This window comes from Condylura cristata, unplaced genomic scaffold, assembly GCF_000260355.1.
Source record: "Condylura cristata isolate star-nosed mole 26May11 unplaced genomic scaffold, ConCri1.0 scaffold00029, whole genome shotgun sequence".
NCBI lineage: Eukaryota > Metazoa > Chordata > Mammalia > Eulipotyphla > Talpidae > Condylura > Condylura cristata.
This window is the reverse complement of record NW_004567130.1, coordinates 9,740,671-9,765,712: the sequence shown is the minus strand read 5'-3', so window position 1 is coordinate 9,765,712 and position 25,042 is coordinate 9,740,671. Positions and strand designations below refer to the sequence as shown.

The following is a 25,042-nucleotide window of genomic DNA, read 5'->3' as shown; positions in this document are numbered from 1 at the left end:
GGGGCCAGCCTAAAACCTCGAGGACTAGCTAACTGGAAGCCACCAGACTTTGAGAGAGAATTCTGTCCGACCCACGGTGGTGTCTGTCACTTGTTTACTTGTTTATATGTTTGTTCAGTTCCTGTACTGCTCAGCTGGTAGATTTCTGTGCTCTTCATTCTTACACTGGTTTTTTGTCTCGGCTTTCTCCTTCCCTTCTTCCCCTTCTGCCTCTTCTACGTCTGACAGCTCCCCTTCATCTCCTCCACTTCCCCCTCTTCCCCATTTAACCTTCACCTGCTCCTAGCAACTTTCTCCATATCACATTTCCATATCATCCACCCCTAACCTCCCACCTCACTTCCTACTCCCTCTTAACTCCTTTATTTTGCTGAGACACGCCTAGAAGAAGCCAGAAAATCAGCCCATCCAGGTACTTCTTGCAGGCACCCTCAGAGACTGGGACTCAATGTATTACCGGAAGAAGCTGAGACGACAGACCCAATTCCACACAGTGGGAGCTGGAAAAACAGCAGATTCTGAAACAAAACACAGCTCAGAACATCCTCCACAACTGAAGTGTCTGGAAGTCCCTCAGCCATCCCAAAAAGAACACCCAGAAAGAATGCCAGCCAATAATAGCAACACTGTGTCTCAATGAATAGAAAGTATTAGAAAATACAAGACAGGGAAAAGAAGACAAATACCCAAGCAAGTCCACAGGGGAAAAATTCACCACAAAAAGATCAGTCACCAGAAATCACCAAAGAAATAGAAGACTTGCTCAGGCTACCAGATAGAGAATTTAAAATCATCATGATAAACAAAAAGATGATGAGAAGGAAAAAAGGGATCTGAGGCGAGCTATCAAGGAACTGAAGAATGCAAACAAGGAAATGAAATAAATGAATGAAAGAAATGAAAAAGAAAAAAAGGACATGAGACAAGCAATCAGCAAATTGAAGAAAAAAAAAAGAGACCTTAAAAAAGAAAATAAAAGAATGCAACACTTTAGAAAAACCGCTAAAAATATAAAGGAGCACAGTCTTTTACTACACGACCAAATTATGCAGAAGATTCCTCGAATCAGTCTTTAACATTATTAAAGCTGTTACATAAAGGATGGTTTGTAAACTTTGTTATTTTTGGTTTGGGAGAAGTTTCCTTTGGATTCAATAGTGTATAGGGTATTTTCTAATCCTGAAAATTGTCCTAAAGATCACTGTTGGCAGAGCTCCTGTGTTTTATGTTCTAATAACTTTTGCCCACATCGTGAATGCCTTTCACTTATCATTTGCTTACCCTGTTGACTTTGTTTTTGGAATTAGCCACTGAAGGGCATATGTGTTGCATGTGCTTCTGTCTTTCTGTAATATTAATATGCCCCAGGTTGTGTTACCTCATTTTAAAAAATCTCAAATTTAATTTCTATTTGAGCCAGCTGTGGATACATTCTCAATAACTTAAAGGAAATTAGTGTATCTGTGTGTGTGTGTGTGTGTGTGTGTGTGTGTGTCTCACAGCAGCACAGGTTATTCAACTTAGTGTTAGTTTTCCCTTAAAACAATTGTTCACTCTTAATTTATAAATAAATCAATGGCATTCCAGCGTACCTCACACTCCTGATGAGTACAGACTAAGCTTTTGCTGTGGAGCGCGAGTAAAACACCGAGAATAGGGTATGACAGCGTAGCTGCTTAAGTCTGACATGTACTGGGGAAAGTGTATTTGCTGTTAATGTTTGATGTAATTTGGAAGAAGAGTATAGTCATACTCTTCTTCCAAATTACATTAATAGGCCAATTCCTATTGCTTTAGAGTTCTAAAGATTCCAACTTGTTATTCTGCTGTGTGTTTGCATATATAAGGATGGAAAATTTAATTACCTGCCTTTGTCCTGTAAAATGATGGTTGCATATGCATCCTTTGGTCAGAATTACTTTTGGTAAATAACTTTCCTGCACTAACTGTTTTTGAGCATTAACACAAAATGTGATGTCGCTTTGCATACTGTTTTGTAACATCCTTCATTAGAAAAGGAATTCGGTATTTACCAACTAATTCATTTGCCTTTCTATATCTATGTAGGTTTACTGCACTAAACTGAATATGAGAAAGGGAATTATCTTTGTGTATAGTTTGAATTTTTTTTTTCATAGAAGAACTGCAGTGTAGGCTAGTGGGGGGGGGGGGGGTAATGAGAGAATTCACCAGAGACAGAGTGGGGAGCAGAATAGGTGGATTTACTGAAATGTACTGCTGAGGGGAGTATTGGGCAAGACAGGTAAGGTCTGCTGTACCAGGTGGGTCAGCTCCTTGGTCAGCATCCAAGTCAGGCTTTAGGAGTGATAACACTGAGACTAACCCCTAGGTCACTCGGGAGGCCACCAAGTTTGAATTTTATGATATTCTTATGTAGCAGCTTGACAGTGGAAGCAACGTTCAGTGTAGAAAACTGTGAAACTTCAAATGAGAACAAATAAAATATTAAGTAACTAAGAAAACTGTATGTTTGCAATCAAAGTAAAGGTGATTTTAAAAGTGAAAAAAGGGGGTTCCCTGGTCATGCAAGGGGTTAAGTTACACACTGTGAAGTTATTTGCAGCCACTGCAGCATGGAGTTCTAGCCCCAGCCAGGGAGCCGACCAGCTACGTTGTGCAGCAGACCTCTCCTGCCTCGCCCGCTGCTCCCCTCAGCAGTGTATTTCAGTCAATCTGTCTGTTCTGCTCCATACTGTATCTGGTGAAGTATGTCTCTGTCCCCTGCACCTCTGGCCTGTACCCCAGTTTTTGTATGCATGAATAAATAAATCTTTTTGTTTAAATGAAAAAAAAAAGAATGTGACATTTTTAAAACTCCAAGCTCTAGTTTTTTCCTCACTACTGAAAAATAAGCCCTGATTGATAGATTTTACAACATAAATGTTTGGAAGTACTAAAGTACCACAGCCACCATAAGAGGTAATAACAAAGAGAATACCTGCAAAATACTTAACCAGCAACAAAGAAATAACCATAACTTAGAGTGAGCTCCTATCAATCAACATTTAAAAAACCCCACAATTTCTACACAGTAAAATGGCAGTGGCTATGAACAGAAAAGTCACAAAATGCATGTGATTGGTCAGTGAACAGATACAAGGACACTCACCCTCACTGGTAATAAGTTAATACCAGACAGACTCTCAAGGAGATATTTACCTATCAAGGTAACAGAGTAAAAACGATGGGTCACCTCTGTGGGCCATCTAGATTTATACATTCTTTGGGGCTGACAATTTGATAGTGACCGTTGATATTTATCATGTACATGGTCTTATAACCTAGCAGCTCCACTCCCAGGAAAAGCTTACATGCATGCACAAAGAATCACAGAAAAGAAGGTTCACCACTGCACTCTTTGGAAGAGTAATAAAATGAAAAGAACCAACTGCCCATCGGGAGAGAAGTGATTCAACAAATTTTGAAAACATACAGTTTTCTTAGTTACTTAATATTCTATTTGTTCTCATTTGAAATGTCATAGTTTTCTACACTGAACATTGCTTCCACTGTCAAGCTGCTGCTACATAAGAATATTGTAAAATGCAAACTCAGTGGCCTCCCCGGTGACCTAGGGGACTCCTATAGCCTGACTTGGATGCTGACCAAGGAGCTGACCCACCTGGTACAGCAGACCTCACCTGCCTTGCCCAATGCTCCCCTCACCATGAAATTATATGCAGTTACTTTAAAAATTATATGCAGTAACTTTAAAAATTATATGCAGTTACATGTCTCCCTATAGCAACATGTAAAGATCTCCAAAGCATGTTGGAAAGGAAGAAGCAAGCTACTAATCAATATGCATGACATGATCTCATTTATATACATAAGAGTATGTGTGCATGGGTGTGTAATTCTAGGCAAAAAGATAAGAGAAAGATGCACTGTTCGTAAATTAGGTTTGTAGCTCTCTTGGGTGATGAGTAGTGAGACTGAGGGAGATGATGAAAAGTTCCCAAATTTTATGTTAGATATGGCAGATTCACTTCACTATTTTATAGCCTTCCACTTCCTAAATTAACAACAAATTGCAATTGGGAAGGATGTGCCAGAATCAACTCCTGCTCGTGTTGCGACCTATGAAGACCCTACGAAAGACTCTCACGGTGAAAGCAAGGTCAGGTCAGAAGGGAGGTGCTAACGGGTGAGTTAGGGAGCAGGAGGGCCCAGGAGTCACGTCAGAGCGCCCCCACCTCAGTGCACACAGACCAACCTGGCAGGCAGCAATCAGACAGGGGCTGGATCATTTGGCGCACCCGTGGCACAATCCCCACGAGGCGGAGGAGCAGAGCCGCCCATGGTGATGGGCCCTGCAAAGAATGGACACAGACACAGCCAGATGTAGGGGGCAGGAGGCTCGACACCTATCACCCTGCCGGGCTGCAGGCCTCATCCACACCCAGCTGCAGGCAGATGCTCACAGCCACGCACACCAGTGACAAGAGAATCAGGGCTGGGCCCGGGAGAAGCCATCCACGCGGGTGCTCAGGCACTCACCCCTGCCAGGTCTACTCTGAGTTGCATGGTTCAGAGGGGCCCACAGGGAGGAATCAGAAGAGAGGGTTTCCCAGGCAAGTGTAGACACAAGATGCAGGGAATACACCCCTGCTCAGAAGGGTCACCCCAAGTGCAGTGGCACCGTCGGATGCCTCTGTAAGGCCCTCACCATTATAAGAGGCCCGAGTCACACCAGTGGCCCCTCTTTGAAACCCCTGCATCCCGTTCCTGTCGCCACACCCCAACCTACTCCAACCTCCTCTGCCCTTCCTTCCAGGGAGGAGTCAGTCGTCACCCCCACTTTCCATGTTGGATCCCAAGTAATGTCCCCAAGCCCATGGCTCCCGGTCCTATCTCCCTGTTCACACTCCCGGTCTGCACCATCAGGTTAGTCCTCCTCTCCCCAGTTCCAGGCCTCCCCCAGCACCTGGATGGCCCTCGCCCCCCTGCCGCCAACCGAGCCAAGCATCTCTCCTCTACTTCCTCACAACAACTGTCCCCTCTAGAAAATTTCTTCTGTGCCCAGGCACCAGCCTGGAGACCTGAGGGTCAGCTCCTATGGTTTCTTTCTCTCCTACAACATACACTGCGTTTCTGAGTTCCAGTGATGTTAACTTCAAAATAGTTTACAAATCCATATTCTCTTCTCCACCTGGCAGCGAGGCACCCCACCCCTAGCTCATCCCCTAGCTCTCGGCTTCCACGTTTACCTCTTCTAATCCATCTTTCATGCCGCTAGGAGGATAACTTACTAAAAATAACCGCCAGTTCCCTGTCACTTCCCCTGCATGGTTCCCTTATATCAATAGCAACAAGTTCAAGTTCGAACTCCTTGGCAAACCACAGCCCGCCACTGGCTGAGCCTCATGGACCTCAGCACTCCCTGTTGTTCCCTCCCTGCCCTGCCCTGCCCTTGCTCACCTGGCCTGAGACACCTGCCTTTCTTTCCATGGACTTGGGAGTGGGTATCCCCTCCTTAAAGGAACCTTACTTGATAGGTGTCACCCCAAGAAGGGAATAAGAGGTTACTCAAGAGGGCCCTCCTTGGGGTTCGACCACACCCTCACAAATCTCTGCATTCACCACACTGACTCATGATCTCTGTCTTCCTGAACACGTCGGCACCTCAAAGGCTGGGAAGGCCTGCCACAAATTGCTTCAAGGCACAAAAATGTATTTGCACAGTTCTGAAGGCTGGAAGCCCACAGTGAGGTGGACATGTGATTGGGGCCATGTCCCTCTGAAGGCTGTGGGGGGACCTTTCCTTGCCTCTTCTAGCTCCCAGCCCAGGAGTACTTCAGCTCCTGCAGCCTAAGTCCATCCTGCTCTGTGCGCCCCTTTCTTAGCAGTCATCGTGGGTTAAGGACCCCCTCACCACCTCATCCTAATTTGGCAACATCTACAGACTCTGTTTCCCAAAAGTCTCACTCACAGGCAATGGAGGCTAGGACATCATCAGATCTCTAGGGGGGATACAATACAACCTGAACGCTCCCTCTGGCCTTGCTGGTGTCTGGCCCTGGCTGGCAGTGAGCACCAGCCGATCACTGTGAAGGGGTGACTGAGCTTGGGTTCCTGGGTGCAGACAGGGAAGGAAAAGTCAGAGGAGGAAAGTAGTTGGAGGAGGCAGCTCTGGAGCTGGTCCTGGAAGGAGGTGAGGGAGGGAGGAGCCATGAAGAGGCGGAAGGGAGGCTTCAGGGCGAGCAGGGCGAGCAGGCTGTGTGAGGCTCTGGCTCTGCTCTGCGGTGTGGAGAACTGGACTGGCCTGCAGAAAGGCTTTCCAGGGTGGGCTAAGGCGTCTGCCCTCGTGCGGGTGGCAGAGGGGAGCCCGGGAAGGTTCATTAGGACAGAAATGACAAGACAGAGGTGAGTCTGCTTGACTCGCCTATAACGCTTGCCCAATGCAGCTGGGTCAAAGGACATTGCAAAGGGTCAGTCAATAATGGGAAACTGAATCAGGGCAGCGGCAGCATGCCTGGGGGAGGGACAAAATCCAGAGAAAATGTGGCATGAAATGGACAGGGCAGGGCCTCAGGCAGCAAGGAGAGGAAGGAGCTGAGACTCGCGGGGGCTGCAGCTCAAGGAGGGAGGCAGGCGAAGATGGGTCAGGCTGCAAAGGGCAGCCCGGGGGGCAGGGTGCCCACAGGAGCAGTGAGTGGTTTAGCATCATGAAATGCTGCTCAACCGAAAGAGCAAGCTCGTGGGTACACTCATTAAGTAACCACTGAGGTGGGCTGTGTGTGCAAAGCAGCTGGAAGAGATCCACAGGCTTCGTGGATAATTTAAGTTTATGAGCAACGAGCCTGTCTTTTTATATCAATGCCTGGTATGCAGACTGCTACCAGCAGGCATTTTTGAGGAAAGGTCTCAAGCCAAGGGACAAGAAACTCAACCTAATAACCTTTAAATTGCGTCACCAGGGGAAACAGCAATCAATGCAATCTGTAAGTGACAACTGTGTGCCAGCAGAGGCCAGATGGAGCTGCTTCCCGGGGCAGGGGAGCGAGGGACAGAGTGGGGCGGTCTGCCTTTGGGGAATCTCTAGATCCCCTCAAGTCCTTGGGCAAATCCTTTTTTGGCCTCTGGGCAGAGAAACCCCTCGTGGCCTTTGACAATGAGACCTCATTCCTGCTGGAGGGACCAGTCCCCTTGTCCTTTTGGCCAGAAAGGAAACCCTCTCTGACACCCCAACCCCCCCGAGAGGTACTGCTAGGGCCGTGCACCAAGGGGTTCTTGCCCTGGGAGGAGCAAAGGAGAGGAATAAAGACCTTTCTTTCCCCCTTCATGGGCGAGTCACTCTCCCTCTCTGAGCCTCAGGCTCTTCCTAGAATGAGACCTTGGCCTTGTTGACTCCGCTTAGCACTGGGGCCGCTGTGCCTGTGACAGGAGCGCAAGACCCAGGAGAAGATGGCACCATCTGGCAGGCCGGGAAAAGCAAGCCCCGAGCACCTACTCCTCTCCTTGTGTGTCTGCCCGGCTGGATTTGAGTTCCCACGTTAAGTCACATTCAGCCTCTCTGAGTGTCCGTTAAGCTTTTTTGAAAAGGAGAGTATAACGCCTGCCTGGTGTGTGAACGCTCAGCACAGGACAGCAGTGCTCAGTGTTAGCCTAATGTCTCTGGGCATCATCTACCTGCTGCCTAACTCCTGCTGCTGCTTCCTCCTGCCGCTCTGCAAGGGCGCTGTCCTCTCAGTTCAGGAGGGGTCACCGACTGCTGAGCCTGGAGGTCAGGGTGACTGCGTGTGTGCTGCTCCCCCTTTCTGTTCCATCAGCTCACCCTCGTGCCGGAGCAGCAGGGGCTGCAGTCAGACCCTGGGCACCTGTGAATAACCTCGCGAGCCTCAGTTTCATTTGTACAGTGGGGATGGTAATGGTGGTCATCACACAGGCTGGTGACGGCTGAATTGCTACTGGCAAGCCTAGCCTGAAGTAAGCCCCTCACCCCAGTGTTAGCTATCGTCCCCACGGGGAAGGCGGGATATAAGCGGGAGGAGAAGACAGACATCGTCAGAGGGAAACCCAATACAAGGGGACAAAACTTCAGGAATGACAGCGGCGGCCTCCCCCCCAGGTAAAACCTCCCCTGCCACAAATCCTTTCCTGGCTGCTGGTCAGAGAAACCCCTCATGGCCTCTGACCACTAGACTTCATTCCTGCTGGAGGGACCAGTCCCCTTGTCCTTTCACCCAAGCCATGCCACTGGCGAGGCAGGGACCCCGACTTGGGGAAAACACATCTAGCATGGCCAGGCTATACTAAGGCAAACTACTGGGTCCCTGTTAGCCCGCATGATGATAAATGCCAACGTGTGGGAATTTGGCCTCATCATGCTTATTACATTCCTCCAACAGCCAGTGGAGGTGGGGGAACCCCGAACATCTGCAGTGCTGGTTGAGAGCTTACACTCGGACAGGTGTTACATTCTTCACTTGACTAATGATGTCACGGGGCTCCGAGAGGCTAAGGGAGACCTAGCATGGGAAGCAAGCCGAGGTCTCCCTTTTCACTCCTTTACCTGACGCAGCTGTTGCCACCATCCTTAACACTGTTCTACCAGGAACCCAATATCCATTGCTTTCACCAAAATTAAATTTGCTCTATTGCTAAATATTCATCACAACAGCTTTATTTTCTGCTTTGACCTTGAGAAATCCAGCCAGAAAGGCTTTGTTCACATTTTCCACATACATTTTATAATTGTGCATAGATGCAAATTTGTGTGTGACGCAAGCAGTACAGGACTTCTGAACAGAGACAATGAGCTAGATATAGGACTGTGTTATCGCTAGGTCAATGCCCAGATCTTCCTTGGTTACAGAGGAGAGCTTGAGTCCACCTTAATTATTGAGTAGGTTTTCAGTTACTCAGACTATGAATAAAAATAGGTAGCCTGATTACATTACAGGACTGGACCATGCTAAATATATATATATATATATGATACATATATATATATCCCAACTTGATCTAGTTACGGAAAACTTTGGGGCTATAAATATATTTTCAAGACAAACAGCAAAGCTCAAGTACACTGTTTTCCCAAAACAAAAGCAATGGCCTCCTGCTTATCTGTCCTGCTTAGCTGTCATTCCACCTTCTGGACCTCATATTTTAATTAAACAAACCAACAAGGATGTGAAAGTAGTTAGGAGTCAGCCATCCTTTCAGACAGTTACTTTCTAAAGAGGTTCATCCACCTGGCACAAAGTGTTTATATAGTAGGTAAAAAGCTTACCTACTTTATACAAAAATACTGTTAGGTAGAATAATGTAAATCAAGTATACAGATGTGCAGTTATCATACCTCCCCTTTTTGGCCTTTCCTTTCTATGGAATAGTAGGTGTCAGGCAAATGGTACCTGGGTTCTAAGTGGTCTGCTTTATACAGTAATGCTGGCACATCCTTGGCATGCATTTCCATCAGCACTGCAGCACCATTGCAGCTCACACTGACCCTAAAACAAGCACATCATCTCATATCTTTTCCTCCTCTCATTCATTTCACCGGTACCATCAGGCACCCAGTGACCAAGGAAGCTGCCCACCAGACTCATTTCTGATGCACACAGCTTAGGCTAGACAGATGGAACAAAATACAGATCCCAGCCCTCCACGATGAGTCTGTCAAGATTCAGAATCTTCATTTATATCTATCAAGTTAGAACAGGAGCCTCACATGGCTTGGAATCTATTCTAGCACAAGGGCCCTAAAGGGTGGTCCCTTTACCTCCACTTTTCAAATCCCCACTTACCTCCCCCAACACACCAAAAGTCTAGGTAGTAAAGCCCCCATCCCCAACAGCCCACCCATCAGGTTTTAGGAGTCAAGAGGTCTAGCTGTCTGACCTTGCCAGGTGATGGAGATGGGAACGGAATGCTGGTAGGCTCGAAGGCAGAGATGACCCATCAAGTTTAAACACATCTCCCCATTCAGCAGATGGCTCAACGCAGGAGGGGGACAGTTTTAGGGACCAAGGAAGCCCAGGGCTCCTCTCGCTGAATTGTTTCTCAGCGTGACCCCAAACTGCTTACTCAGAGGTACAGGCCAGCTGGAGAAAGGCTTTTCCTGTGACAAGCACCACCAGAGTTTTAACTCCCCTTTGCGTGCTGGGAAAACACACACACACACACACACACACACACACACACACAGGCAGAGAGTGCCTGCTCAGAGCTCTTCAGCATGAATCCAGCTCACTCACAACAGCTGGGTGCACTGACGTGACCGTCATCCCTGAAGTCCTGGCCTTGGAAGCTCAGGTGCCTAAGAATACCAGTTTCGGAAAGGGCTTCGCCTCTCACTTGCAGCCCCAGCAAGGCTCAAGCTTTCCATACCTGCTAAAAGATGGCTGGCCTCTGTCTGGGCTGAATTCCAGTAGTCAGGCTGCCCAGGGCCATCTCTCTACACAGAGAGAAGGTATCACCAGAGACACCAGCCTGGGCAACAGCCTCCCCAGTGCCATGCTAAGGGCTGCATCTTAGGTGGGAGCACATGCCTCCTGACTGCCCTCAGACAGGTTCAACCCTTTGTTCCCTGGCTTATGAGGCAGAGGGGCCTGCCCTCTATCCAGGACTAGGAAGTATCAGGGCCGAGATCTGAGCCCTGAGCCCTGAGCCCTGCGCTCACTGCTCAATCTGAGCTGCTTAAGAAATTTACAAAGGAAGAAAAATTTAAAAGCCCAGAGACCCAATGCCCCATGCCTGCTCCCCCTGTTCCAACTCACACCAGCGAGGGGCTCCCCGGTGTGGATGTGGGTCTGGTCCCAAGGATGTGGGAGCTCTTGCCCCTGCCGCCGCCGCCGCCGCCTTCCCGCCGCCACGCTCTCAGTCCATCTCGGTGCAGTGCCGGCTGCCACCGCCGCGCCGAGCCCGGGAGAAGGAGGGCGGTCCCCGGATTGGGTGTGTGCAGCCGGGCGGCCCCGGGCCCGCCTTCCCGCCTCGGCCGCCTTTTCAGCACCGCGGACAGCGGCAGCGCGTGGATAGAAGCTTGCGCCCTGCTCTGCCAGGGTATCGGTCAGCTAGAGCATGGCCCGGGCGCGGCGCGGCGCGCCCTCATTCCTCCAGCCTCCACCCTATCCGCGCGAAGAGGCTGCCTCCGCCCCCCAAGGATCTGCTCCAGAGTGAAGAGCGCCGTGCGACCACCAGCCTGTGCCTGGAGGATCCGATGCTCTCCTCCAGCCCGGTCCGTAGCAGGTACAGGGCTTTCCTCCTGCCCAGCCGACTAGACAAAGGCGAGTTTCACTGTGGCAGGGCACTGGTGAACGTCGGAAAAAGCAGCTTAGCTTCTTAAAATGCGCGAGCATGGCCAGTAACCCGAGCTGCCACTTAGGGCACTATCGAGGCCCCAATCAAGGCCAAAGAGGACTGGCCCTTCACCTGCCCCAAGAAAGGGGGGGTGGGGGGGGGCTTTGACTCAAGTATTCATTTGTCCACTGTCACAGCTCTAAGGTAGCAAAGAGTTAACCAGCTAAGAGGCCAGTATGTCTCAGAAAACTAGTGGAGAGGGCGGGCTGTGGTTTCCGCTCCCATCCCAACCTGGAATCCAATCCCATCCACATCTTTGGTGCCAGCACATCAATCCACCAACAGATTGGAACCAGGTGACAATGCAGAGTACCTTATTCCACATTTTTTCATTTCTGTTCAAATCCCTCCCAAAGCTCTTTGCTCTCAACCACATCTACCCAGCCCTCCAGTCCAGTTGCATTTCACTCCCTGTAAACTCCTTGTAAACAAAAGCATGTGTGTGTCTTGTCCCTCCTCCTCCCTCACAACAAGCAAGCCTGGTTCCAGAAGCACCATTCTTACCTTCCCTCTGGGGACCTATGCCAGGATCTCTGCCACTCTCTCTGGCCCAGCAGAGCAGCTCCTTTCTCTTCTGTTAAACTCCTCTCTAGCTACGACCCCTAAAATACCTGGTACAGCCTGTTACTGTACCTACTATGAATTGAAGTTGCTACCGCCCAGCTACTGATCAAGTAAGGCTCAGCTCCCACGCCTAGGACATCCTAGGTAGGCTCCCCCCAACACCGCACCCCATTTCCCAGCCCTTCTAACAGCAGCTCTACCTTCTGGCCATGAGGTCTCAAGTTATTTGCCCTAAGACCCTCACTGTCCCTTATGGACTCTCAGCCTCTGCTCTGCTCTCCTCTACCTGGTGTTCAGTTTCCTGCCAATCCACTGGATCTGCAGAATCCTTAATCCAGAAATGCCCCCGACACTGCTGTGGCCATTGCTGGGCAGGTGATATGGGACAGCTGTGAAGGAGAAATTTACTACCTGGGGGCATAGCTCTTCACCTTGCCCACTGCTTCCACCTCTGCCTCACCTCCTTGAGTCCCCAGAGCACTTATTGCCAGTACCATACACCCCTTAATCATTCCAATCACTGCTACCCATGCGGCTCCATGCTCAGGCATCCTACTGCTCCTTTCTATCTCTTCTGTTTTTGTGGGTGTAGCAAAGTGCTCGTAGTACAATTGACAGGTGCTCGTTAATTCTCAAATAAACAAATCCAGCACAGGTGATACCAATAATGGCATTTTAAAAACTGCTTTGGATTTTATTCAATTCATTCTCTCCCCCCTCCCCGGCCCCTGCCACACACAACCCTGCTGCACCCCCAGGCCACTCCCTGCTTAGCCAGCAGGTCCACAGAACACTTTCTTTGTGATTCTTGCTAGTAAGCAAGAAAGACAAGACTGAGAAGGCATCCTGCAGTGTGCCATTACACAGCTGTGCTCAGGACCCTGCCAATAACTCTGCAAATCAAACAGAACCAATCAGAACCCACCGAACAGGTTGAGTTGCCTTTTCTCACTACAGTAAATGCCATAAACATGGCTGTTGCCAGCGACTGCTCCCTGAAAGTAGTGAGGAAATGGGTTAAAAAATTCATTTCCTGTGGAATGGAAATTAGTAACTGTCATGACACTAGGAATAAAACAAACTAGCAGTCAGCTTTTTTAAAGCATCAGATGTGAAATTTGCTCTGTCACATATTGACTAAGAAATCCAGGGCAAGTCATTTTCACTTTGGGCCTCCCCATTCTTTATCTGTAATAGGAAGGTACTGGATTAGTGAATTCCCAAAGACAACCTTTTCAACAAGTGTTGCTGGGAAACTGGATATCCATATGCCAAAAAAATGAAGTCAGACCTTACCTAACACAACTTAAAAAATTAGCTCAAAGTGAATCAAAGGTCTAAATATAAGATCTAAAGCAATAAAATTATTAGAAGAAAATATAGGACAAAAGCCCCATGACATTGAATTTGGCAATGATTTCTTGGTTCTAACACCAAAGGCAGGGACAAAAATAGAAAACTGACTTCAGATAAATTAAAAACTTTTGTGTGTCAAAGGATACTATCAACAGGGCAAATTTTTTTTTGACAAAATGGGAGAAGGTATTTGCAAATTATGTACGTGGTAAGGGACTAATAACCAGAATACATAAAGAACCACTAAAACTCAACAACAACAAACAATCTGACCCAAAATGAACAAAGAACTTGTAGAACATTTCTTTAAATAAGACATACAAATGACCAATGATCATATGAAAAGGTGCTTATTATCATTAAACATTAGAGAAATGCATATAAAAACTAGAATAAGATATTGCTTCATATCTATTAGGATGGGTACTACGAAAACACACATGCACACACACAAAAGACAGGAAAGCTGTCTTTTATAAAGCTGATTGCTAGTTTGTTTTATTCCTAGTATAATGACAGTTACTAACCAGTGTGGGCAAGAAGGTGGAGAAACTGAAACCCTTCTTCACTGTTGGTAGGAATGTAAAATGGTGCAGCTGCTAGAGAAGGCAGTGTGGCAGTTCCTTAATATGTTAAAAATGGAACTGTCATGTGATCAAGTAAATCTACTTTTTGGTAGATACGCAAAAGAAAGAAAAGGTAATTGTAGTCCCATGTTCATAACAGCATTATTCACAATAGCCAAAGGTGAAAGAAAGTGCCCACTGATGGATGAATGGAGAAGTAAAATGTAGCATATACAGGTGATAGAGTACTATTCTGCCTTTAAAAAGGAAGGGCATTCTATATATGTTCAAACAAAAATGAACCGTGAAGAAACATGCTAAGTGAAATTAGTCACAAAAATACAAAAAAGTTACTATGCTTAGTCACAAGGTAGTAAAATTCAAGGAGAAAAACAATAGAATGGTGAATGTCAGGGCTGAGGAGTAGGAAATAGAGAGTTATTGCTTAATTGGTAGAGAAGTTCAGTTTTGCAAAACAGAGTTCTAGAATGGATGTTGGTGATGACGATATAAATATAATTTATACCACTCAATCATATACTTAAAGAGCTTTAGTTGTGAAAACTTTATATGTTAGGTACATTTTACTACAATGATAAAAGTGTTTAATTCTATATGCATATAATTATTTTATATGTATTTATGTCTATAATTTCCGATTTGAAGCATATATATTAATAAAGAGTGGAGGAGAATTTAAAATAACATTAGGTAATTAGTTGAGCTTAATATCAGCTGTGATATACAAGGAGTTAAAAAAAAAATCAACCCCTAATACCATCCTATAGCCTTGACTGGCCAAGGGACTCCCAGTTAGCTAAATCCAGTCCAAAAGACCAGTATTTCCTTCAGTAATCACATCTACCATGGCTTGTGTCATCACATCACATGGTAAGTTCTCAAAGACTTCCAGTTTTCCCAGCATAAAGCCCATGGGCAGTCAGGGCAACTATAGGAAATTATTACAAGTGAAATGTAAACCTTCAAAAATACATAAATATGGTTGAAATGTCAAGAGTCAATAAGAAAAGTCTCTTGGCATATCTAGTGTGTCCTAAGCAATTTGATTGGCCATTAGAAACTAACTTAGAAATAATAGATATATACATGGGGAACTTCAATAGCATTGACATCTATAAAAATATAACCAACTGGATACTCTAGGATTTAAAAATATAGTACCTGAAATTAAGAAGTCACTGGCTAGGCTTTCTAGCAGGTGCATAAAGCAGTAAGCAGGGTTGATGAGCTCAAAACATGGTTAACGGAAAGTGTCCAGAAGGAAAAAAGAACAGAAAAGATAAAACAGAGCATAAAAGACGCATGAGTAATAGTCAAGAGATCTATCATACATCTGAGCTTATAAGAGAAGGAAGAGAGAACATGTCAGATGCATGAAAGAACTAATGATCATGAATTTTCCCAAATCTGGTGAAAGACATCAGCCCACAGATTCGGAAAGTTCAGTGAGCTCCAAAAAGGGAATTATAAAGCAAACCTTACCAAGGCATATTTCATAGTCAGTTCTAAAGACTTAAAATAGAAAATCTTACAAGTAGCTAAAGGGAAAAAAAAAAGATATTTCTTTTCAAAGAAGGAGGAGGAAGACGCAATAGTGTCTTTTCAATATCAAATGTGGAAGACAGAAGTCAAAAAGATCTTTAAAATTTTAAAAAGGAGGGAAAGAAGGAAGGAATGAAGGACTGCTATGCTGTAATTTTATACTCAGAGAAAAGATCCTGTGGAAACTAAGATGAGACATAGATGAACAACAAAAAGAATTCCAGGCCAGTAGCGTGCAGCACAAGAAACACTGAAGATCTTTGGACTGAAAGGAAATGGTGTCAAGGTGAGCACAGAAATGCAGAAAGGGTTAAAGAACATCAGAACTGTTTTTTAAATGTAGTTGAATATAATCAAATGTCTAAAACAACAATTACAATGTGTTGTGAGATTTAAAACGTCTATGAGCAAAATATACAACAGCACTAATAAAAGTAAGAGGGGGTAACTGGAATTGAACTTGAGTGGTCTTAAACTGTTTGGGATATGATCAAAATACTAATTTAAAGTAGACTGTAACATATTAAACATTCCTATTATAACCTCTTTTATTAAAAGAACGAAAGAAAGCATAAATAATGAAAAAAGGAAAGAATGAAGTAATAAAAATGCTTGAGTAATGCTGTAGCATATGTCCAATTTTCTTTACTTGTTTTGCTAATATGTTCTCTTCATCCATTCATCATTGATGGAAACTGGGGTTGCTCCCACCACTTGCTACTGTAAATGATGTTTCTAGGGACACTGGCACACAAGCTAAATCACTTCTTTATTTTTTAAGATCTTATTTATTTATGCATACAGAACTGGGTGCAGGCGCAGTGAAAGGATTCACTGGAGACAGAGTGGGGAGCAGAACAGGCAGATGTACACTGAAGTACACTGCTGAGAGGAAAATCGGGCGGGTCAGGAGAGGTCTGCCCAGCCATGCGGGTCACCTCCGGGGCCGGGGATGGAACTCGCACTGAGGCGGCTGCGGCCAGCTTGAAGTGCTGCCCTTTAACCCGCTGCACCACCAGGGAGGGCACCTAAATCAACTCTTAAATTGACTTTCTCATTAAAATACAGCTTTAATCACGCTCATCTTCCGTTTTCAGGCAATGCCGTGGAAAGGGTGGAGCACAGAACCTGAAGTCAGACAGAAGCCAGGTCTCCCGCCAGCTAGCTAGTGCCCGTGACAGGTTAGGGAGACCCGCACATCAAGCATGCTAACGCAAACGCAAGGCGCAGTGACGTCACTGCACCCGCGCGCGCTCAGAGCGCCTCTGCCGGCGGGCGCTGGCGAGTGTTCCAGACTCTGGGTCCTCAGAGAGCTGGGGTAGAAGGCATCCGAGCTTGTGCTTTTCCTACTGTTCATTTTCTCCCTAACAGGCAAGAAGACAAACCACAACTGAAAACAGCTCCCAATCCACTTTTATGTCTATAAAACATGTTGCCAACCAGTGATAACCGACCAAAGAGTATTTTACATTTAGTTTGAAAACACTGTTTCTCTTCATCTAACTTTAACTGCCATTGGTGTACCCAGGTTAGGAATGATTCATGCATAGACACAATGACTAATTAACCCCTACAGGAGCTATTCGTTAAAAAACGGGTCATGGGCCCTCCCTGGTGGCGCAGCGGGTTAAAGCGCAGCACTAAGAAGCTAAAGCCACTTCCGCATGAGTTCGATCCCCGCCTGCCCCGGAGGTGACCACATGGCGTGGCAGACCTCTCCTGACCCGTCCGCTGCTCCCCTCAGCAGTGTACTTCATCAGTCGGCCTGTTCTGCTCCCCACTCTGTCTCTGGTGAATCCTCCCCCACCCCTGCACCTCTGGCCTGTACCCCAGTTCTGTATGTGCAAAAAAATAAATCTTAAAAAAAAAAAAATGAGTCAGTACAAACTTTTTACGCCCGGGCCTATAAGTAGATGTTTCCGGGAAGCATTTGCAAAAAGGTTTATAACTCCAGTTATAAACTGCAGATTATATTTGCATTCAGAAACTATTTTCTTATTAGGTAAACTACAGTGATTTGTAGCTCCTGTGTGTGGTTCCTATTTTGCTGTGGCTTTTATTTTGCTGTTTTCAAAATACTTATGAATTTTTGCTGTCATCAATCCTCTGACTCCACTCCTGCATTTTTGGTGATTTCTACTTGTCTACCATCTGGAGATAGGGTAGGAGACCAGCTGGGTTCTCAAAACATTTACCACAAAGACTCCAGAAACCCCACTGGCCTGGGCTGGCTTGGGCCGGTCTGGGAGGTGGCTGTGAGCCTCTCGGTCCGTGCCTCTCTCTGCACTAGCTGAGGTTTTGCCATCCCACATTTGTCCTCTCTCCAAAATGCAAAATGGAGATTGACAACACATTTCACAAGGCAGTGGCCTGGACGTAATAAAAGAGAACTGCTCTCATGCACAGTCTCCAAAACACACAAGCTCTTGCAACTAGAAGGGCGGTTCTTAAATAGATCGTCGAGTCTGACTGTCAAGTTCCTTCCAAACAATGGAATTTAAAAACCAGTTCAACAGATCCTATTCCCCTTGGTTTCAGGACAGCCACATGATACAGTGAGGCAAGCAAGAGATAACAGCAAAATGATCCCTCAACTGATTTTTCAATTGCTGATGTAAAAGCTTACGGGTTTAAAAATGACCCTTTACCATATTTGCCAGTGGATTCTCAGCAAGCTACGTCTCAAACAACAACATCATTTAATCTATAACATATCCCCCATCCCACCCATCTCTCACGCCCCCTTTCTTAAAATGCAAATTTTACTCTCCTCTGGAGTTGATGCTTACACTTTCCTGAAGTACTGCCTGAAAACTATGGGCACACGGGTGATGAGCCCAGTGGTGGGAAACGCTGGAAGCATTCTCTCCCCCAACTCCCATGGAGACCTCGACTTCCCAAGACCAACTTGGCCATGTCTGTTTTCCCTTCCTCCAAAGCCCTCATGAATCATGTGTGGGTGGGAAGGAGAGAAGCAGCTAACACCACTGCACAATGGGGGACAGTTGCAATGTGTCTTATCTCTTCTCTCTTTCCTTGAAAAAGAGATCAACAGCAGTGCCACTATTTTTGTCGGGCTACGTAACCGGCCTTGACTGAGCCTGCAACGTCTGCAGGCCGAGTGTGAACTTGAGGGGACACAGGGATCAGCCCGCTGTGCTGAGACAGCCACAGGCCAAGGACCCCAGCCCACCCAAGGGGCCTCTGCAAGGAAGCTGCATGGCCAGGGTCTCCTTCTGCAGCCCCCACACTCGGTAACATAGAGACTCGTCACCCCACTGCCCTGGTTCTTTCTAACTGACACCCATGGTCACGTGCACAGAGAGGTGCGCAAGAACCAACACATGCTCTCCCTGGGAGTCACATCCCTCCTATCCCTGAATAACACCGCACAAAATAACATTAAGCTGTGCCTTAAAATGGGGACAGAGTTTCCCTGGAGGAGGAGGCAAAGCTGTTACAGAGAAAGAATCTCAAAGGCAGACCCTATTCTTAGAGGAAATTTCACCCTGCCTTGTGCTTGTGTCCACCTTCTGGATGTGCGTGCTGCCTTCTAGAGAGGCTGCACCCAAGCTGCCACTGATCAAACCAGAGGGGCCGTCCAGGGGGCTCAGGAGCTGAAGCAAAGGCTTGTTCTATGTGGTGAACCCCACGGGACTGCACTGGGTTGTCCAGGGGCTCTAACGTTTTGTTTTACTTTTTCTTCTAATTTTCATGTGCTCTGCAATTTGGTTTTCTCTCTGCAAGTATCTAACTGAGGCCGTAAAGTCAGTGGAGAGGAAACTCCACCCACCTGTGTGAGCAAGTGCCCCCGGAGACAGGGAGGATGTGCGGACCCTGCTTCTGAGAGAAGCTCAAATCCACCTTCGGCAGGCACCAGGGGGCACAGCCTACCTGTCTGCCAGCCTCAGGCCCTCCCACTCTGGTCATGGATCCCTCCAGAACCTGTCCCCACACCTCCAGGAAACATCTCAGAAATGGCACCATAAACCATTCAAGATGATTGGACCATAAACCATAAACCACCTGCTAAGCTCAAAAATAGTGAAGTTCTTTCCAAGAGGGGGACAATGTCAAAAGCTGGTGCTTGCTCTCTGCATACCAGGACTGAGCATTTCCGTGTGGGCACCATCTCTGAGATGACTCACGCATAGCCCGAGGAGGCTAACGCACACTGATTTTGCCCTTTCATGATACTGCATGTAGACTTGTTCAAAGTTATTAAAAATTAATTATGCACCCTCCAAGAAGCCCTGAATCAAAAATCAACATTTACATCCTATTAATTAACACGGTTCCCGGCATGACAGACGCAAGTTACATGCTAGTCTGATTTGCATTAACGGAGATGCGTAATTTGCAGAATCTCCGCGGCTCTGAGCTACAGCAAAATCACTTTATGCTCCTCTCTAAATCTGTCAGACTGAAGCATGCCAAAGGTCTCCGCTGCTTTGTCAGTCACCCCAGAGCACACTCAGTCCCCTGACTGAGGGCCCAAGCGGAAGGAGACAATGCACTAGAGGCCAGCTCTGTGCTCACCATGGCCACGGGTTCCCCATGCCACACATGGCTGCGCTTGGAGGAAGCTCTTCCGTGGGAGGTGGGGGATGCTGCATCCAGTGACGCTGAGAATTAACAGGAGCTAAGAAGAGATTGCATCCTCTTTCCCCACCTGGTAGGCAATGTCAGCACTGCCACTTACATGGACACCGCCCGGGGGTGGCACACTTTAAACCTCCTCACTAACAGTGCGCTTCTTCCCGCCACGGGGTGCAAGGGCAGTGTGCTAACCACATCGGAGGAGGTGTCACCCTAACCCCGTTCCACACTGTAAACCAATGTTGCCTCAATTAAAAAAAAATGTAGCAAGTATAAATCAGAGGCATCCGGCAGGGGAGAGGAGTGGAGAGGGATCAGATGATGGGGAGGGAAGAGCACAGGGACTACCGTGGTGGTGCCCAGGTGAAGCGGTGGTGGGGATTCTGTGGGGCCTGCACCTGAGAGGCAGGCAAGCACTGCAGATAGATGAACACTGATATAAATCAATCAATCCTATTTTGAAGAATGTACAATCAGAAAAAAAGCGTTGGGGACTAAGAGGGTGCGGGGTTGGGTTAGCGCTACTGTCCCAGGCGATGTGGCTAGAAGATGACACAGCTGAGGTCCCAGGCTGATGCCACGAAAAGCAAACAGGACAGTCTGAAGTTCCTGCAAATCCTGCTGCCTCCCTCCTTCCCTGGCTGTCACCTGGATCCACTGGCCCCAGAGACACTGTCTTGCCTCAATGTGGCAGAGTCAGATTTTGCTCTGCAGTCAGAGGAGCAGAGATGAGTGGCAGGTTCCACCGGCGGCCGCTGGTGTCCAGCAGAGACCGTCTGGGAAGAGACTTCATTCTGCCTGATTGGGCCCCTGCTGGCCTCTCCACCCTCATCTTGCAATACCCCTGCTCCTGCCACCTTCACACTGTCTTTGGGTTCGTGGGCCTGTCCACTTCTAGGCCACTGGTCCTCCACTCACTTCCGCCAGGATAATTCCTCCTTCCCTTTTAGGCCTTAGCTTATCCATCACCACTTCCAAGAAGACTGTGATGTCCGAATGGGGCCAGGTGCCTCCCTTGTGCTTCCTTTGCCAGGGTAAAGCATCAGGCACATCCCACCACAATTTCTTGTTGATCTGTCTCCCTTCCCACTGCAGACAGTGAGGTCTCTGGCAGCAGGACTTAGTTTTATTCTCACTGAATCCTCACCTCCGAGCACCGGGTACAGGGGAGTGTGCCGTGGAAATTTACCATATACTGACTTAAAATATACTAACCTCTAAACGTTTTGGAAGAAAGCAAGTTTCCTATCTCAGAAATATAAAGCAGTCCATGTATAAGACACTGTCTGCTCCAGAGGTATACTTCAAATTATTCAAGGGGTTACACGTGGTCCATCCATGACACAGAGAGGAAAAATTAATCTACTATTAAAGTACAAGCCCAAACAAAATCCCAGGGATGTTTTAAATAAGATGCAAGCTGATTCTAAAATTTACAGGGAAGGGAAAGAACCCAATAAATCTTTGAAAGACTAAGGGAGGGAACTTCTAAACAGCTGTCAAAATACACTCCAACATGGTATACGTTGACAGGCCTTGAGAAACGGCTTCAGGAACTGAAAAAGATCAGTGGAGAGGAGAGTGTTCAAAACAAAATGAATTCTGTTGGGAAAATGAGATAATCATCTGGTAAACCTTCCACAAGGTGGAAAATCACACCTTGTACAAAAACAAATTCCAGAAGGACAGAACCTAAAACAGACTTGTTGAATGGTTCCTTCATCCCCAAGTGTCTGAAAGACACCTTTCTCATTAGTAAATTCCCAGAAATACATGTCAACTTCTGGAAATGCCATTCTGGTTTTTAAGAATGAAAACCAAGGATTTTCGCCTCCAGCACTTTACCAAACAGTCCTAGAAGTAGCTCTGGAAGACCAGGCCCTGGACTGCACTGTGAACACCTCAGCCGATTCTGAAAATGCCATTCCTGCTTCCGAGGCATTTTGTGGGAGGACAGTCATTCTACAGAATGTCAACTTTCTCCAGAAGACAACTTTCTTTTTTAAAAAATTTTTTTATTTATACGTACAGAAATGGGTTACAGGCCAGAGGTGCAGGGGCAGCGAGAGGATTCACCAGAGACAGAGTGGAGAGCAGAACAGGCAGATCTATGAAGTACCTGCCGAGGGGAGAAGGGTGAGACAGGAGAGGTCTGCCGCGCCATGTGGGTCACCTCCCTGGCCTGGGATCCAACTCAGGTCGCAGTGGTTGGCGATAGCTTCATAGTGCTGAGACTTAATCCCTGAGTCATCAGGGAGGTCCAGAATTGTACAGTTTAAATATAGGCAGTTTATAACATCCCAATTAAACCTCAATAAAGACTTTTTCCGTTTAAATGTATGCCTTGAAGACAAAAGGTGGCTGCCCATCAAGACGACCTGTGTTCCACACGCCTCTTGCAGGGTCAGCCCCTGCAACTACAAGGCTCCTTCGTCTGGGCAGAACTCTGGGCTCACTGAGGCCAGCAGCCCCGCCTTCCCCCATTGGGCAGACCGGCCCCCCAGAGCCAGCACAGGCCAGTGCAGGGCCGGCCATCACTCAGGGCTGCCACTCTGTCCCTGGGAGAGTGCAAAGGGCGAGGACCTTGGCACGAGGCAGAGTTTCTTCTGCCAAGATTCAGTCTGTGATTGCAGAGCGCCTTCTCAAGCTTTTCAGCAGAAGGCAGCCATAGCACCAAAGTGAATAAAAATCCAACCTGCATGTTTTAGTTCCCTCTCCCTCCGGCTCAGGGTGATACAATGGTTGCTAGTTCCAGGAACAGGAGAGCACTTGGGCTTTGGAAAGCTGGTTAACTCTTCGCAAGCATGGCCTGGGGAATTCCTGCGCCAGCTTTGGAGTGAAGCTCCCATTCCTGAGTGTTCCCTCCTAATAAGCACCGACCCTGTTCCTACCCTTCACTGTGCTGTCGCCAGCGGGTGCGGAGCGGCAGAGCTCTGAAGCGGCAAAAGTCTGCTTTTAGATTCCAGCACCTCCGTTCACTCACCCAGCACACCCGAGACCTCCCGTGTGGCAGGGCCAGCCTGTGCTCTTCTTGGAGCTGACTGTCCACACAGTCACCCTTCCTCGCTGAGCTCAAGGAGTAGGAACACGCCCTCGCTCTCAGTGCCCCACAGCAGCCAGCACACCGCCCAGCACCACCTCTGCCAGCCCAGCACCACGGGGCCCTCTTGCCTGCAAGGCCAGAATGCTTCACCCCATGTCGGGGTGGCTCCAGCAGAGGCAGGCTCCAAGGGAGAGCTGGGAGGCGGGTGGCAGGTGCCCTGGCCACGGGACCCACATCCACGATTCCTGTTGGGGCCCGAGACAAAGGACGATGACTCCATGTGTGGGGGCAGCCACAGCGCCAGCCACGTGCAGGTGTGGCGGGAGGGAAGGTGGCGGCGGGCTGCTGCTTGTCCCTGCCTGTGTGCAAGTGGTCCCCACGTGCCTCTCCCGTGTGCACATATTAGCGGGGAAAAAACCCTTTTAAATGTTATAATAAGGGTCCTCCCTGGTGGCGCAATAGGTAAGAATGCAGCACTGCAGGCGGCCACAGCCGCTTCAGCATGAGCTTGATCCCCGCCCCGGAGCTGACCCACATGGCGCGGCAGACCTCTCCTGACCGCCCACTGCTCCCCTCAGCAGTGTACTTGGTCCATCTACCTGTTCTGCTCCCCACTCTCTCTGGTGAATCCCCTCACTGCCCCTGCACCTCTGGCTTGTACCCCAGTTCTGTATGCATTTAAAATATATTAATAATAAAATACATACATGGAATTAACTGTGCAGCTTCAAATGAGGGGACCCGGAAGTTCTACCCTCAACCACTAAAAGAATTAAATTTCAAGGGCTCAATGGCACTTTGTGTTCTGGTGCATCACAGCGGGGTGTGGAAGACTCGGGCCAGCCAGGTGTTTACCCCTCATGTCCACGCAGCAGGGCTTGCGTGAGACCCACTGGTGAGATGCTCAGCAGCTGGGTGCTCACTGGGGTCTCAGCTACTGTACAAGCACGTTGCCATATTCTAGAAGACACAGACCAGGGGGGCATATTAATTGCAAAAGCACTGGCACCAGAAAGCAAGAGTGGCTGGCTGGCCATTTTCCATGACACTACATAACCACCCCCTTCTGCTTGCCTGGAGCTGGGGGCTCCTTCCGGGCTGAGTGTGCAGTCTGGGGTCACTCAGCTCAGCATCTTCTTGGTTTGAGCAGACGCAAACAGGTGAGCGGGTCTCACTGCACAGTGAATGAGCACTCTGGCTGGCACACACGAAATGCTCGTACCCAAGGAAAAACGATGAACAGGGGAACTCTAAAGAGTAAGAGGTGGGCTGAAGGGTGGGGCGAACCGGGCTCCTGTGTAATGGGGAGTGAGGAGGGATCTCGTGGGAGAGAAGAGCAGCAGACAGGCTGGACTCCATTTCTTCTATATTCTGGAAAGAAACTGGAATGTATCCCCCCAAAGCACTTTCTTGCTTTCTAGCTCTCTTGCAAGGCAGGATAAGATGTGGGCTCCTGTCAGGTTGAGTCATTTCTGTCCAGCTCCCACAGCAAAAGTGCACCCCAAGAGTGACAGGGAGGCCAAAGCCACAGAGGCGGGAAGGCCTGGCCCCTGAGGACATGCCATTCAGGCGTGCTGGGCAGGGCCGCCTGGGAAGCATCTGTGAGACAGGTGTCCTGGGGGCGGGGGGGGGGGCAGAAAGTAAATAGAAGGAAGCTCTGGGTCATCATTGAATCCCCAAACCAGACCTCAAACTGTTCTGATTTAAAAAGCAAAACAAAAAGCATGATCCTGTTGTCTAAATTAGCCTCACGCTGTGTTGCTTTACACTGGGTGGTCTGATGCCCTCCTATGGGACACTCGTCCTCTTCTTGAAAACACTTAAGCTCGGGGACAGCAGAATCAAGAGCCACAATGTGACCCGCACCCGTACAATCCAGCTCTCCCTGGAAAGGATCACAGAAGAGAGGGGAGCTGCCATGTGGGGGTGCTCAGTGGGGTGTTGCACTGAGAACAGGCCGGAGCAGCACCTGCTCGTGCCCAGAGGACAGCCCGGCTCTGGGCAGACGGGAGCAGGCCGGGAGCAG

General features: G+C 47.9%; 1 protein-coding gene across 2 annotated transcripts in view; it reads right to left on the bottom strand.

Moving 5' to 3' along the window:
• The window catches only part of OSBP2 (oxysterol binding protein 2), an 88,993-nt gene that overhangs the window by 52,212 nt on the left and 11,739 nt on the right, over nt 1–25,042 (bottom strand). The window contains exon 1 of one of the 2 annotated variants that reach the window (XM_012731164.1): nt 10,746–10,775. The exons of the other annotated variant lie outside the window; for it this stretch is intronic. The gene's annotated coding sequence lies outside the window, so the exon portion shown is untranslated. Of the gene's footprint in view, nt 1–10,745; nt 10,776–25,042 lie in introns of those variants that run through there. 2 annotated transcript variants of the gene reach the window in all.